Source organism: Rhinolophus ferrumequinum, chromosome 16 (assembly GCF_004115265.2).
Source record: "Rhinolophus ferrumequinum isolate MPI-CBG mRhiFer1 chromosome 16, mRhiFer1_v1.p, whole genome shotgun sequence".
In the NCBI taxonomy this organism is placed as follows: domain Eukaryota; kingdom Metazoa; phylum Chordata; class Mammalia; order Chiroptera; family Rhinolophidae; genus Rhinolophus; species Rhinolophus ferrumequinum.
In genome coordinates, this window is record NC_046299.1 from 61291853 (window position 1) to 61308598 (window position 16746).

At 39.1% G+C, this 16746-nt stretch overlaps 1 protein-coding gene across 2 annotated transcripts in view; it reads right to left on the reverse strand.

Moving 5' to 3' along the window:
* GRID1 (glutamate ionotropic receptor delta type subunit 1) overlaps positions 1–16746 on the reverse strand; it is a 697974-nt gene that overhangs the window by 604736 nt on the left and 76492 nt on the right. The window lies entirely within an intron of this gene.

Genomic DNA, 16746 nt, shown 5'->3' on the forward strand with positions numbered 1-16746 from the left:
GCTCAGAAAAGACTTAAAAAGACTGCAAGCTTTCACCTCTGGCTGATCCCCAGACAGTGCAACCCTGGCTAAGAGTTAAAGGAATTCTCTAGAACACAGTCAATCTGCAAACATCTCTGGGAGAGATGTTTGGGATTTTTTCATTGTTTGTGTATATTTGGTTTCTTTATGTTGTTGTTTTGTTTTGTTTTTAACTCCTGACATTCAAGAAAATCTGTCAAAATATTAACTGAACACAAGCTAAAGGAACAGAGACTTCACTGACCACACAAAATAAGGTATACAGTGCTTTTAAAAAAGAGTTTGAAAAAAATCACTAAACAATGGACTACTCAGCCTTCAACAATTTTAAAAATATCAAACTCTGGGAAAGGAGGGAATATAATTTCCAGAATTACTGCATTGTAATATTGAAAAAAATCTCAGTTTTCAACAACAACGAAAAAATCACAAGGCCTACCAAGAAACAGGAAAGTATGGCCCATTCAAAGGAACAAAATTAATTTACAGAAATCATCTCTGAGGAAGGCTTGTCATCAGAATAACTGATAATAACTTTTAAACAACTGTCTTAAGTGTGCTCAAAGGACTTATAAGAAAAACATGAAGAACTAAGAAAATCAGGAAAATTATATATAAACAAAATAAGATCAACAAATAGAAATTATTAAAAGGAACCAAATACAAATTCGAGAGCTGAAAAGTACAATAAATTAAAAATTCACTAAAGGCATTCAACAGAAGATCTGAGCAGGCAGAAGACAGAACAAATGAAATTATCAGAAAAAAATAAAAATTTTAAAATGTGAATTTTATGTTATGTATATTTTACCACAGTAAAAAAATAAATGTGAAAGACATTCCTAAATAAACAAAAGCTGAGGGAGTTTGTTACCACTAGTACTTCCTTATGAAAAATGCTAAGGAGAGGCCTTCAGATTGAAATGAAAGGACGTTAAACTCCAAGCTGTATGGAGGAATAACAATATCCTAAATCACTATTATAGACTGAATTTTGTCCCTCCAATTCATATGTTGAAACCCTACCCCCTACTTCATGTGACTGCATTTGGAATAAAATTAGTTAAGGTAAAATGAGGTCATAAGGATGAAGCCCTGATCTGCTAGGATTAGTGTCCTTACAAGAAGAGACATCAGAAAACTAGCTGTGTCTCTCCACCATGTGAGCCAAGAAGAGAGACCTCACCAGGAACCAAATCTGCTGACAATTTGCCCTTGGACCTCCTCATCCTCCAGAACTGTGAGAAAATAATTTCTGTTTTTTAAGTCACCGAGTCTAAGGTTATTTTGTTATGGCAGCCCAAGATGACTAAATCAATAATCTGTAGAACATCATCATACTCATTATGGGTATGCAGAAGGAGAAGGAAGAGAGAGAAGGGAAGAGAAAGAATATTTGAAGAAATAATGGCCAAAGACTTCCTAAATTTGATGAAACTTATATAAACTTGCAATTCCAAGATCAACTAACTCTGAGTAAGTTAAACTCACAGAGACCCATACAGAGACTCATTATAATCAAACTACTGAAAGACAAAGAGAGAATCTTAAAGGCAACAAGAGAAAAGCAACTAATCACATACAATGTATTGGTTTACTGAAGGTGCTGTAACATAGCACCACAAACTGGATGGCTTAAACAACAGAAATTTATTGTCTCACAGTTCTGGAGGATACAAGTCTGAAATTAAGGTGTTGGCCAGTTCGGTTCCTTCTGAGGGCTGTGAGGGAAAGATATTTTTCAAGCCTCTCTCCTTGGCTTGTAGATGGCTGTCTTTTCCTGTGTCCCTTCACATTGTGTCTAGTTCTGTCTAAATTTCACCTTTTTATGTAAGGACACCAGTCATATTGGATTAAAGCCCACACACACTTAATGATTTCATCTTAACTATTTATATCTGCAATGATCCTATTTCCAAATAAGGTTACACTGTGAAATACAGTGGGTTAGGTCTTTAATACATGAATTTTTAGCGGGGGAGGAGGTGAGAATTCAACCCCTAATACTCAGTAAGATTAATAGCCAATTTCTCATCAGAAATCAGGGAAGCCAAAAGGCAGTGAGGGTGGTATATTTAAAGTGCTAAAGGGGAGGAGGGAAAGCTGTCGACCAAGAATTTTATATCCAGTAAAACTGTATTTCAAAAAACAAAGGAGAAATTATGCTAAATGAAATAAACCAGTAGCCAAATGACAAATACTGTATTATCCTACTTATATGGGGTACATATAGTAGTTAAATTCATAGAAACAGAAAGTAGAATGGTGGTTGCCAGGGGCAGGGGAAAAGGGGGATTAAGGAGTTATTGCTTAATGAGTACAGAGTTTCAGTTTGGTAAGATGAAAAAAGTTCTGAAGATGGAGGATGGTTAGTACACAACAACGTATTAAGTAACACAGTGTTTAATGACACTGAAGTATACATTTAAATATGGTTAAAATGATAAATTTTATGTTATGATATTTTACCACAATAAAAAAAATGAAAGCAAAATTAAGGCATTCCCTGATAAACAAAAACTGAGGGAGTTTGTTATCACTAGATGTCCCCTACAAGAAACGTCAAAGTGAGTCCTTCATGTTGAAATGAAAGGACATTAGACAGTAACTCAAAGCTATGTGAAGGAATAACGATCTCCAGTAAAGGTAACTACTGGGTAAGTATAAAAGCCATTGTTACTGTATTTTTGGTCTGTAATTCCACTTTTTATTTCCTAAATAATTTAAAAGGCAAATGAATTTTTAAAATTCTAAATCTTTGTTAATGGACACACAATGTATAAAGATGTGATTTATAATAACATCAAAAGGGGGATGAAGCTGTACAGGAGCATAGTTGTATCCTATTGAAGTTAAATTAGAATCTATTCAAATTACATTCCTATAAATTTAGGAGGTTAAATGTAATTTTCATGGTAACCACAGGAAATATCTACACAAAAAGAAATGAAAGGGGAATCAAGTGGTTTACTACAAAAAAATAGACACACACACACAAGCAGTAATACAAGAAAATGAGGGACAAAAAAAGCTATTAGACATACAGAAAACAAACAGCAAAATGGCAGAAGTCAATTCTTATCAAAAATTACTTTAAGTATATATGACTTGAACTCTCTAATCAAAGGCAGAGACTGGAAGAATGGATTTTTAAAAGCACAATCGGACTATATACTGTCTATAAAAGACACCCTTTAGATCCAAAGGCACAAACAGGTTGAAAATGAAAGGATAGAGAAAGCTATTCCCCACATATGGTAACAAAAAGAAAAATGGGGTGACTATACTAATACCAGGAAAAGGTAGAATTTATGTCAAAACTATTACGACAAAGAAAAACATTACATATTTTTAAAAGGGTCAATTCAATGACTTCAGTTTCTATCTTAAGAATTTGTTTTAAATAGAAGAGCAGACTTCCAGCTTTCTGTTCTGCATGTAAGGAGCTTGGAAGTCGTGACTCTGTCCTACAGGCAAGTAAAAAAGCTGAACAGACTGAAAAATCAACAAATCTTCTTGGATCCATTAGAGAGGGCAGAACACAGGGCAAACCACTGCTCCCAACATTGGAGAGACAGGCAAATACAGAGAGCCACAGCTTTCTGGAGAAAAAACTCACAAGTGAAAACCACTGGGGGCACCAAGGCCGGGGTAAGAAAATTTGAATTGTAATTGACAAATTAGTTGGAGGCTTAGAGTGGAGAACTCTGAGAGTTAAAAACCCTAGGGAAACCCAATCATAGCTGAGTCTCCACAATCCTGTGAGATTTATGTCCAGGAGATCAAACAGGTTTCCACAGTAAATATCAGAGAAAAATCCCCTGGGGATCCTGATGGGGGAAGGGGAAAGGAACCATTTTTAGATATACCAGTGCACTCTGTTCTTCTTGACAAAGGCTGCCCTCAGAGGAAATTAGGTCCAAAGCCTAACCAGCTGAGTTCTTATCAGAGCCTAACTCACCTGGGGAAGGGAAATACCCAACTCCAGCCCACTATCCCAATCCTGTCCCAACTAAGGGGGAAGAGAAAAACTGAGAAACACTCGTGACGTTCACAGGCCAGAGGCATAGGATCAATGAAAGACTGAGACCTAACCATAGCACTATAAAACACTTTCCCTCCCTCAACACCAAATTACAAGGAAAAAAAAAAAGCAAAACAAAAAAACCCTATTACAGCAGTTCCTTTTGGCAGGTACATCATGCCCCACTATCAAGAAAAAATTACAAGGCATACCAAAAGCAAAAAACACAATTTGAAGATACAGAACAAGTATCAGAACAGGGATCACAGGGATATTGGCATTATCAGACCAAGAATTTTTTTTAATGGTAAGGACACTAATGGATAAAGTAGACAGCATATAAGAACAGATAATCAATGAAAACAGAGATATGCAAATCTTAAGAAAGAACAAAAATAGAATGCTAGGATTTCAAAACACTGTAACAGAAGTGAAGAATGAATTTGATGCACTTATTAGTAAACCCAGATATGGCTGAAAAAAGAATCTCTAAGCTAGAGGAGATATCAATGTATCTTTGAAAACCAAAAGGCAAAGAGAAAAAAGACTGAAAGAAAAAAAAGAACAGAATATCCAAAGGCTATGGGACAACTACAAAATGCACAACATATATGTAATGGAAATGAAGAAGAAGAGGAAGAAGAGGAAGAAGAGGAAGAGGAAGAGGAAGAAGAAGAAGAAGAAGAAGAAAGAAAAAGAGTAACAGAGGAAATATTTGAAACAATAACAACAGAGAATTTCCCCAAAATTAATGTCAGACACCAAACCACAGAGCCAGGAATCTCAGAGAACAATTAAGCAGGATAAAGGCGAAGGAGGAGGAGGAGGAGGAGGAGGAAGATGAAGAAGAAGAAGAAAGAAAAAACTAAATGTACACATATCATTTCCAAACTACACAAAATCAAGATAAAAAAAAAAGTCCTGAAAGAAGCCAGACGGAAAGAAAAAACACCTTACCTGAAGAGGAACAAAGATAGGAATAACATCTGACTTCTCCTCAAAAACCATGCAAGCCAGAATAGAGTGGAGTGAAATATTTAAAATGTTAAGAGTAAAAAATCAGCAACCTAGAATTCTGTATTCTGTGAAATTATCCTTCAAAAGTGAAGGAGAAATAAAGACTTTCTCAGACAAACAAAAATTGAAGAAATTTGTTGCCAGTAGACCTGCCATGCAAGAAATATTAAAAAATAGTTCTTTAGAGAGAATGCAAATATAGATCAGAAACTCAGATGTACATAAAGTAAGGAAGAGTATCAAAGAAGGAATAAGTGAAGGTAAAATTAAAACGTTTATTTTTTTTTATTTTTAATTCATCTAATAGAAAGCAATTTGTTCAAAATAATAATACCAACAATATAGTCAATTAAGTAAGCTTTATATCTTATGTGTATGTATACTTATGTATGCTTATACATAAGTGAAACAAATGACAGTAATAATACAAAGATGGGGGAAGAATTGGCATTATTTTGTTATTATAAGGTACTCACACTATCTATTAAGTGGTTGTTATTTGAAAGTGGACTTAGATTAGCTGTAAATGTATATTGAAAACACTAGGGCAATGACTAAAAAAAAAAAAGATTTTTAAAAAGAAGTATAACCAATATGCTAGGAAAAGAAAATCGAATCCTATAAAATGTTCAATTAAAACCACAAAAGGCAGGGAAGAGATCCAAGATGGCAGACTAGATAAACACTGTGCCTTCATTCTTCCATGAACACATTAAAATTACAACTAAATTAAAGAACTATCAATGTGGTGAACCATCTGAAGTCTAGCCAAACATAAGCCCTATAACTAAAAATATAAAGAAGCCACATTGAGACTCATGAAAAGGGAGGAGACATGGCATGACCTTCACACCTGTGTGTGGCAGTTGAGAACCAAGGGGACTATCTCAGAGCTTTGGTTCCCCCTGAAGGAGTGAGGAAGCCCAGTCGCCCACAATGGGCTTCCCAGCCCAGAGTACTGGTGCTGAGAAGAGGAGCCCCCACAACATCTGGCTGTGAATAACGAGATTCTCACCATTCAGGTGGCCAGAAAGGCTGAGGGAAAACCAGGCGTCCTCTTAAACGACCCACACAGATTCACTTGCACAAACTCACTCGTTTGTAGGCACTCACCTTGGGCTCCAGCAGAGGGACAGTAACTCAGGAAGCCTTGGAGACATGGGAGGGGGTTGGAGGGAGTAGGTGGCAGACTGAGGCATGTGGCTTTGGAGGGAGAACTGGAGGACAGTCGCCATTTTCCTGGTATTGAGTCCTCCTCCTGTGCAGCCAGCAGACAGGTGCCATCTTTCCTATGTTAAGCCCATCCCCATAGGCCAAATCTGAATCTGATTGGTCAGATGAGCTCTGCTGCTCCTCCTGCTGACTCAGCTGGGACCCCGCCCCACCCAACTCCTGCATCGCCAGAGGCATTATCTTTGCTAGCAGCCAGCCCCGCCTGAATTGCCTTCTTTCCTGGGAAACTATGAGAGTCTGGCAGGCCCCAAATGGGTAGCAACTCAGTGTGCTTTCAGATTTTTGCTGAGTCACTTCAGGCTCAGCACTGGCACCAAACCGGAATTTACATGAACTTGGTGACCACAATTCTTCCCAGTCTAGTGACGCCCTGAGACCATGCCTCATCCAACTTGCATACCATACGAGGCATTATCAGTGGCTGAACCTTAAGGGAGCCAGCAGGTGGCAGCAGGCCTCTAGGTGTCCTGGCTTTTTGTGGAGCCACCCCAGACCCAGTACTGGTGGCAGACATCCACAGTTCACAGCATGGCCTCTCCCACACACCTCCATGTCTAGCACAAGCAGCAAACAACTGTGGATCACATTGTACCTCCTACTAGGTAGTCCCCAACCAGTCACAAGCAGTGGATGACCTGGGCCAGCGCGGGGGCCCTTCACAAGAGGCCCCAGAACAAACATACTTGGAGGTTGGCTTCAGACCACAGCAGAGCACCAGCCAATTAGCCCCACAAGCAGCACAGACAAAGGGCAGTCTCAACAGGCACCAGAGCTCACTGGGGCGAATCCCACTCAGTGGGGGAAGCCTCTGCACAGCAGTCCATAAGCTGTGGACATGGCCAAACCCCACAGCCAGTCAGCTTGAGGGTTAATCCCACCTACTGACATGCCAACAGCAATCAAGACTCAACTACAACAGGAGGGCACACACAATGCACACAAGGGACTCTCCTGGAGAACCCAGCTCAGGTGACCAGGAAGACTGTGCCACTGGGCCCCCCCCAGGACACCTACTACATAAGGCCACCCAGCCAAGACTGGAAGACAGAGCAGATCTACCTAATACATAGAAACAAAAACAGAGAGGAAGACATAATTTAGAAACAAAGAAATGTGTCCCAAAGAAAGAATAGGAGAAAACTTCAGAAAAGGAACTAAATTTAATGGAGGCAAGCAACCTACCAGACAGAGTTCAAAACAATGGTTACAAAAATGCTCAAGGAACTTAGTGAGAACTTTAACAAAGAGAGAGCAAGCATAAAAAAGAACATAGAAACCATAAAAAAGAACCAGTCAGTAGTGAAGAATACAATAACTGTAATGAAGAATGAAGTAGAAAAGAATCACCAGCAGACTAGATGAAGCGGAGAATGGATTCAGTGATTTGGAAGAAAAGGTAGCAGAAAACACCCAATTGGAACAGCAAAAAGAAAAAAAACATCCAAAAACATGAGAATAGTTTATGAGACTTCTAGGACAACATCAACCATGACAACATTCACATGATGGGGTACCAGAACAAGAAGACAGAAAGCAAGATATTGAGAACCTATTTGAAGAAATAATAACTGAAACTGTCCCAACCTGGCAAAGGAAATAGACATATAAGCCCAGGAAGCGCAGATAGTCCCAAACAGGATGAACCCAAAGAGGCCCACACCTAGACATAATTAAAACGGCAAAGTTTAAACGCAAAGACAGAATCCTAAAAGCAGCAAGAGAAAAGCAACTAGCAACTTGTAAGGGAGCTACCTTAAGATTGTCAGCTGATTTCTCAACAGAAACTTTGCAGGCCAGAAGGGATTATTCGATTCAACATGATGAAATGCAAGGACCTACAACCAAGATTACTCTACCCAGCAAAGCTATCATTTAGAATCGAAGAACAGTTAAAGAGCTTCCCAGACAAAAAAGCTAAAGGAGCTTATCACCACCAAGCTAGTATTACAAGGAAACTTAGAGGGACTTCTTTAAGACAGAAAAAAATAAAAATAAAAAATATGAATAATAAAATGGCAATAGATACATATCTATCAACAATTACTTTCATTGTAAATGGATTAAATGCTCCAATCAAAAGAAATAGGAGGAATAAATGGATTAAAAAAAAACAAAATCCTTACATGTGCTGCCTGCAAGAGACTCATTTCAGATCAAAAGGCATACACACTGAAAGCAAAGGGAGGGGAAAAAGATATTTCATGAAAATAGAAAAAAAAAAAAGCTGAGGTAGCAATACTTACAGCAGACAAAACAGACTTCAAAACAAAGGCTATAACAAGAGACAAAAAAGGACCCAGTGATCCCACCTCTGAGTATTTACTCAAAGAAAACCAAAACACTACTTCAAGGGGACGTGTGCATCCATATGTTCATTACAGCATTGTTTACAATGGCCAAGATGTGGAGGAAGCCTGGGTGTCTGTCAATGGATGAATGGGTAAAGAGGAGGTGGTACATATATACAATGGACTATTGCTTGGCCATTGAAGAGAAAGGGTTCTTGCCTTCTGCAGCGGCATGGAGGGACCTGGAGGATATTGTGCTGAGTGAAATATATCAGACAGAGAAAGACAGATGCAATGTGATTTCACTTACATATGGAATTTAAGGACAAAATTAACAAAACAAACAAACTCAGATACAGGAAACATTTTGAGGGTTGCCAGATGGGAGGAGGGTTGAGGGTGTGAGTGAAAAAGGAGAAGGGATTAAGGAGTACAAGTTGATTGTTACAAAGTAATCATGGGATGCAAGGTATAGCACAAGGAATATAGCCAATAATTTTGTAATAACTACGTATGGTGTCAGATGGGTACTAGATTTGTTGGGGTGATAGACGAGAAGGGGTTGGGGGTCAGGGTGGAACAGGTAAAGGGATTAAAAAGTACATACTGGTAGTTACAAAATAGTCATGGGGACGTAAAGTAAAGAATAGGGAATATAGTCAATGATATGGTAATAACTATGTATAGTGTTGGGTGGGTACTAGACTAGTCAGGGGGATCACTTCTTAAATATAAATGTCTAACTACTATGCTATACACCTGAAATTAATATAAAATAACATTCAATGTCAACTGTAACTGATAAATTTAAAAAGGGGTGAAAGGTGAAGGGGGAATAAGAGGTCCAAATTTCCAGGTCTAAACAAATAAGTCATGAGGCTATAACGTACAGCATAGGGAATATAGTCAATAATATTGTAATAGTGTGGTACAGTGTCAGATGATTGGTGGACTTAACAATGGTGATCACTTCTTCAGGTAGATAAATGTTGAATAACTATGGTGTACCCCTGAAATTAATGTAATATTGTATGTTAGCTACATTTTTAATAAAAATCTTTTTTAAAAATCCCACAAAAGGCAGAAAAAGAATAGAAGACAAAAATAGGAACAAAGAACAAGGGAAACAAATAGAAAAGAGTAACAAACATGGTAGACATTAACCCAACTATATCAATAATCACTTTGAATGTCAATGGTCTAAATGCACGAATTAAAACTGACATTATCACAGTAGATCAAAAAACATGATGTAACTATATGTTGTCTACAAGAAATTCACTTTAAATATAGACATATATAAACTAAAGTAAATGGAAAGAGAAAAATAAACCGTGCCAATATTAATCAAAAGAAAGCAGGAGTGACTATATTACTTTCAGACATAGCAGAAGTGAAGTTAACGGAAATTATCACAGATTTAAAAAGGCATTCTGTAATGATAAAGAGATCAGTGCTCCAAGAAAACAACAATTTCTAATGTGTATGCACTTAACAACAGAGCTTCAAAATATGTGAGGTAAAAAACTGACAGAACTGCAAGGTAAAATAGATGAGTCCCCTATCATAGTTGGAGACTTCAACACCCCTCACCCAAAAATGGACAGATCGGGCAGGCAGAAAATCAATAAGGATATAGTTGAACTCAACAACATCATTAATCAACTGCATATAATTGACATCTATAGACTACTTCATCCAACAACAGCAGAACACGCATTTTTCTCAAGCTCACATGAAATGTTCAAGATAGACCACATTCTGGGCCATATAACATACCTTAACAAATTTAAAAGAATGGAAATCATACAATGTCTGCTATGAGACCACAATGGAATTAAACTAGAAATCAATAAAGAAATATAGCTGGAAAATCTCAAACTACTTGGAGATTAAACAACACACTTCTAAATAACACGAGTCAAAGAATAAATCTCAAAAGAGATTTTAAAATATTTTGAACTAAATGAAAATGAAAGCACACATTATCAAAATTTGTGGGATGCAGAGAAAGTAGTGCTTAGAGGGAAATTTACAGCATTGAAGGCATATATTAGAGAAGAAGAAAGATCTAAAATCAATAATCTAAGTTTCCACATTAGGAAACTAAAAGAAGAGCAAATTAAATCCAAAATAAGCAGAAGAAAATAATTCATAAGAATTACAGCAGAAATTAATAAAATTGAAAACAGGAAATCAATAGAGAAAATCAACAAAACCAAAGCTGGTTCTTTGAAAAGATCAATAAAATTGATAAATCTCTAGCCAGCCAGGCTAACCAAGAAAAAATGAGAGAAGACACAAATTACTAATATCAGAAATGAAAGCAGGAACACACTACAGATCCAATGGAAATTAAAAGAATAAAGGAATAGTATGAACAACTCTCTATGCTTACAAATTTGATAACCTTGGTGAAATGCACAATTCTTTGAAAGACACAATCTGCCAAAACTCACATAGAAAGAAACAGATGATCTGAAGAGGCCTATATCAATTTTAAAAATTGAATCAATAATTAATAACATTCCAAAATAGAAAAGCACCAAGCTCAGACAGGTTCACTGGTGAATCCTACCAAACACTTAAGGAAAAAACTACCAATTTTCTGCAATTTCTTTCAAAAGACCAAAACCAAGTAAATATTTCCTAACTCATTCTATAGGGCCAGCATTACCCTAAACCAAATAAAGCATTACCAAAACCAGACAAACACCTTACAAGAAAAGAAAACTACAGACCAATATCTGTCATGAACATAGATGCAAAAATCTACAACAAAATATTAGCACATTGAATGCAACAATGTATAAAAAACATTATACCCCACAACCAAGTAGGATTTATTCCAGATATGCAAGACTGGTTCAACATTTGAAAGTCAATTACTGTAACTCATCACATCAACAAGCTAAAGAAGAAAAAGAACATGATCATATCAATAGATGTAGAAAAGGCATTTGACAAAATACAATACCCATTCATGATAAAAATTCACAGTAAACTAAGAATAGAGGGGAACTTTCTCAACCTGATAGACTCCACACACAAAAAAAAAAACTAGAGCTAACATCATACATAATGGTTAGAAACCTAAAGCTTATCCGCTAAGAGCAAATACAAGCAAAGGATATCTCCTCTCACCACTCCTTTTCAGTATCATACTAGAAGTTCTTGCTAATGAAATACAGCAAGGAAAGAAAATAAAAGGTATACAGATTGGGAAGATAGGTATAAAATTGTCTTTGTTCACAGATGACATATTCATTTATGTAGAAAATCCAAAAGAACTGACAAAAAACTCCTGGACCTAATAAACAATTATAGCAAGGTGGCAGGATTCAAAGTTAATATACAAAGTCAAGTGCTTTCCTATATGCCAAAACAAACAAACAGAATTTGAAATTTAAAATATAATACCATTTACTTTAGCATCTAAAATATGAAATACTTAGTACAAGTCTTTAAAAATATGTATAAGATCTATATGAGGAAAACTACAAAACTTTGATGAATGAAATAAAAAAACAATTAAATATACAGAGGGTACCAAAAACATGTATACACATTTTAAGAAAGGAAAAAACTGTATTAAAACTGTAACACAATGAATGACGCCAGCATTCATTTGATTAATGCCATCTTTTGAGCGAACGTCATACCACACATTGCTATGTAATTCAATTCTACTTGGAAAAGTAATACATAGATACCATCTCTTAAAATGTATACAGTTTTTGCCCCCCCCATTATAGGGAGATATTCCATGTTCCTATCCTTTCCATAGATAGGAAGACTCAATATTGTCAAAATGTTTATTCTTTTCAAATTGTTTTATAGATTCAATATAATCGCCATCAAAATTCCTGCAAGTTATTTTATGGATATTAACAAATGGATGCTAAAGCTTATATGGAGAGGCACAAGACCCGGAATAGTGAACACAATATTGAAGGAAAAGTTGGAGGACTGATGCTAGTCAGCTTCAAGATTTACTATAAAGCTACAGTAATCAAGACAAGATGGCACTGGCACAATAATAGATCGATGGAACAGAACAGATAGCCCCCACATGAATACAGGCAACTGATCCTTGGCAAAGCAGCAAAAGGCAACACAGTGAGCAAAGGTAGTCTTTTCAACAAATGATGCTGGAACAACAGAATATCCACAGGCCAAAAAAAAAAAAAAAATGAATCCAGATACAGACCTTACATGCTTCAAAAAAATTAACTAAAAATGGATCATAGGTGTAAGTGTAAAACAAAAAACTCCTAGAAGATAAAAAAGGAGAAAACCTAGATGACCTTGGGTATGCTATTGCCTTTTTAGATACATTAAAGACATGATCCATGAGAGAAATAATTGATAAGCTGGACTTCATTAAAATTAAAATTCTCTGCTCTTCAAAAGACAATATCCAGAGAATCAGAAGACGAGCTACAGACCAGGAGAGAATATTTGCAAAAGACACATCTGATAAAAGAGTTATTCAAAATATACAAAGAACTCTTAAAACTCAACAATAAGAAAACAACCCGATTAAAAAATAGGCCAGGCCGGCCTGGTGGCTCAGGCGGTTGGAGCTACGTGTTCCTAACGCCGAAGGCTGCTGGTTCGATTCCCACATGGGCCAGTGGGCTCTCAACCACAAAGTTGGTGGTTCGACTCCCCAAGTCCCGCAAGGGATGGTGGGCTGCGCCCCCTGCAACTAACAATGGCAACTGGATCTGGAGCTGAATGGCGCCCTTCACAACTAAGATTGAAAGGACAACAATTTGACTTGGAAAAAGTCCTGGAAGTACACACTGTTCCCCAATAAAGTCCTGTTCCCCTGCCCCAATTAAAAAAAAAAAAAAAGAACTTTAAAATACTTGTTTAAAAAAAAAATAGGCCAAAGACCTTAACATACAACTCACCAAAGAAGATATACAGATGTCAAATAAGCATGTGAAAAGGTGCTCCACATCATACATCATCAGGTAAATGCAAATTAAAACAACAGTAAGATACTGCAGTACTAAATATCTATTAGAATGGCCAAAATCTGGAACACTAACACCACCAAATGCTGACAAGGGTGTGGAGCGATGGAAACTTCCATACAATAGCGGTAAGAATACAAAATGAAACAGCCACTTCGGAAGACAGTTTGGTAGTTTCTTACAAAAGTAAACACACTCTTATCATACAATCCAGCAATCATACTCCTTGGTATTTACCAAAGGAGTTGAAAACTATATCCACATGAAAACCTGCACAAGGATGTTTATAGCAGCTTTATTCATAATCGCCAAAGCTTAGAAGAAACACAGATGTCCTTCAGTAGGTGATGGATAAATTATGGTCCATCCACAATAAATTCATCAATGTATATGAAATGACCATTTCCTTGAAAGACACATAATATCAAAGTTCACTCAAGAAGAAATAGATATCCTAACCAGCCCTAATACCTACAAAAGAAATGGAATTTGTAGTTCAAAACCTTCCAATAAGAAAAATTCTAGGCCCAGGTGGCTTCACTGGTGAATTCAACCAAACATTTAAGAAATAAATGATACCAATTCTACATAGACTCTTCCAGAAAATAGTAAAGGAGTGAAGACTTCCAATTCATTCTATTAAGCCAAAATAACCCTGGTAAAAAATTATCCTGACAGCCCCAAAGACATTAAAAGAAAAAAGAATGAAGTGTGTGTCAATATTCCTCCTGAATATAGATTTTAAAAAGTTTAGCCAATCAAGTCCAACAATACATAAAAATGATAATTCATCATGACTAAGTGGGATTTAATCCCAGGAATCCAAATTATGTCCCCTATTATGAAACCAGGTCCAGACTCCAGCATAGCTTCCAAGGCCCTCTAGCCCCCTACCTAACTATCCAATGCCATTTCCTGTGACCTCCTTCCTCGACTCTTTCCACAAGATACACTGTTCCCCATGCATCCCCCAGGATGTCCCTTATCAGTGCATGAAATGGCCACGTATTTTCTCTCAGCCCCACTCCTCCCACTCTCCCTCCCCTCAACTGCTCTTCCTTCTGCTTACGTCCAAGTCCACCCTAGCCCTAAGAAACCAGTTAAAAATGCCTCTTTTCTCAAGAAGATTTCCTTGACTCTACCAGCCAAGTGGACCACCCTTATTCTGTCCCTCGACTGAGGCCAGGAACATGGTACCTTTGGGATATATTTCTTATCTGATCCCTGTACTAACTGAGAATTCAACAAACGGGAAGAAACTGTATGCGGCTCATCTCTACAGCCCCTAAAGCACTGCTCACAGGGCCTGGTAAAGGAGAAGAAACCATTCGTCAGTGCTGGGAGGAAAGAAGGGAAGGAAGTAGTTTCTTCTGGAAGGAGGAAGAGAATGAAATACCAGGATAAAGAAAAGTAGAAAATGGAGACGGGCAGGGGGCCTGACATTTACCTTGCGCCGGGCCCTGAACCCTGGAATTGTGGAAGTTGAAGTGCACAGAGGAGCTGCACCCATCATAGCCAGAGGCTGCTAAAGGATTATGGGGTGCAGCAAGGTGGACCAGCTGTTCAGAGAGAATTTCTAGCTAGGGCTGTACAGGGCTGACGGGAAATTATGGCATTTTTGCTCCCACAGCTACAGACCTCTCCTGCCTGCCTTGCACAGGCCTGTTCAGAGCTCATCTGAAAACTCAACAAGAAGAACTACAGCCAAAAGTGACCGGGTTCTTCACGCAATTTTCCAGACTCAGGAGGGCCACGTCCACCAAGCAGTTAGAGAGAGGAAGCAGGGACTCGGCTCCCTGCTGCCCACACACCTACCCACCTGCCGCCTGGGACCAGTGGTCCTAAGCCTTCACTCCGCATCAGAATCAGCTGATGGTTTTTTAAAATACAGATGCCCATGCTCCACCCCCAGACATGGGATCTCAATTGCTCAAGCTTGGGTTCAGGCACCAACACATTTTAAAAGCTCCCCAGATGATTCCCTGAGCAGCCAGGTTGAGAACCTGAGCCTGGGAAGGGCTCCTCACCACCAGCCCCCAGGTGCTTAGAGAGCGCACCTGCCCCTATGGACAAGGCCTGATGAAATGCCACTCCTCCCTGCACCCCTCAGGAAGGCAGGCTGGCCTGGCAGTCAGGCACTCACAGACCCCAGCATCCGTCACCTGGGTTTGCATCCCAGCCCTCCAGAGTGGGACCCTGGAATGTGACTCTGCCACTTGGAGTCTTGGTTTGTGTATCAGAAAATTGAGAAGACAACCTTCAACTGGCATGGCTGCTGGAGAATGAAAGGGGAAGGTGGCTGTCAAGAAGCCCACATAGATCCTAGCACACAGCACATGTGCAAGCAGAGCCCTCGTGCTCCCATCCAGCCTCTAAAGGTAGGGGCGGGCAGGAGGCCCAGGTGCCCCCCTCTCTCCCTGGGTGACTTGGGCAAGTCATTGGACCACCCTGGCTTCAGCTGCTTCATCTGTAAAATGAAGATAAGCACAGGCAGAAGCTGAGCCTTTCTTGTTACTGTTATTATTGTTTTTCTGGAGCCTTTCTTTCCTTCACCCCATCAGGGAACTCAGAGACAGAGAACCCTGAGCACAGCCCTTCTCTGGGGTCGAGGTGCTGGCTGGGCCACCCTCTCGGGGCACCCAGGGCCTATCTCAGAGAGCAGATGGAAGAGTGAATCCATCAGCAAGCTCTTGAATCCCCATCAGTGGAGGGTGAAAAGAGGCTGTAGCTGGGGGAGGTTTGTACATGATTAAGAAGTCACCGTGAGCAGCAACAAGACCATTTAGGATGGGGAGGGGGCAGCATGGGTGGGCACAGAGGTGCCTGCGGTGGGGGTGCTGGTGTCTTAGAGGAAGGGCAAGCAGTTCGGTGTGGTGTGGGGGTGAAAGGAGGTCAGGGTAGACTGGTAGTCAGGGGCCTGACCCTGACCATGAAGAGCCCTTATGCCACTGCAGCCGAATGGGTTGCTGTTCAGTGGTTTTAGGCAGAAGAGTGACATAAGCAGACTTGAGTTTTAGAAGGATCCCTCGGCCTGGAGGCAGGCCCAACTCCTCCTGCCTCCAGTGAACCTAGACAACTCCTCCAGCATCCTCCAAGGCTCTGCTTTGGCACCACCTACTCCAGGAAGCCTTCCCTGAAGACTCCTCCCCAGGCTGGGTCAGGAGACCTCTGGGCAGCC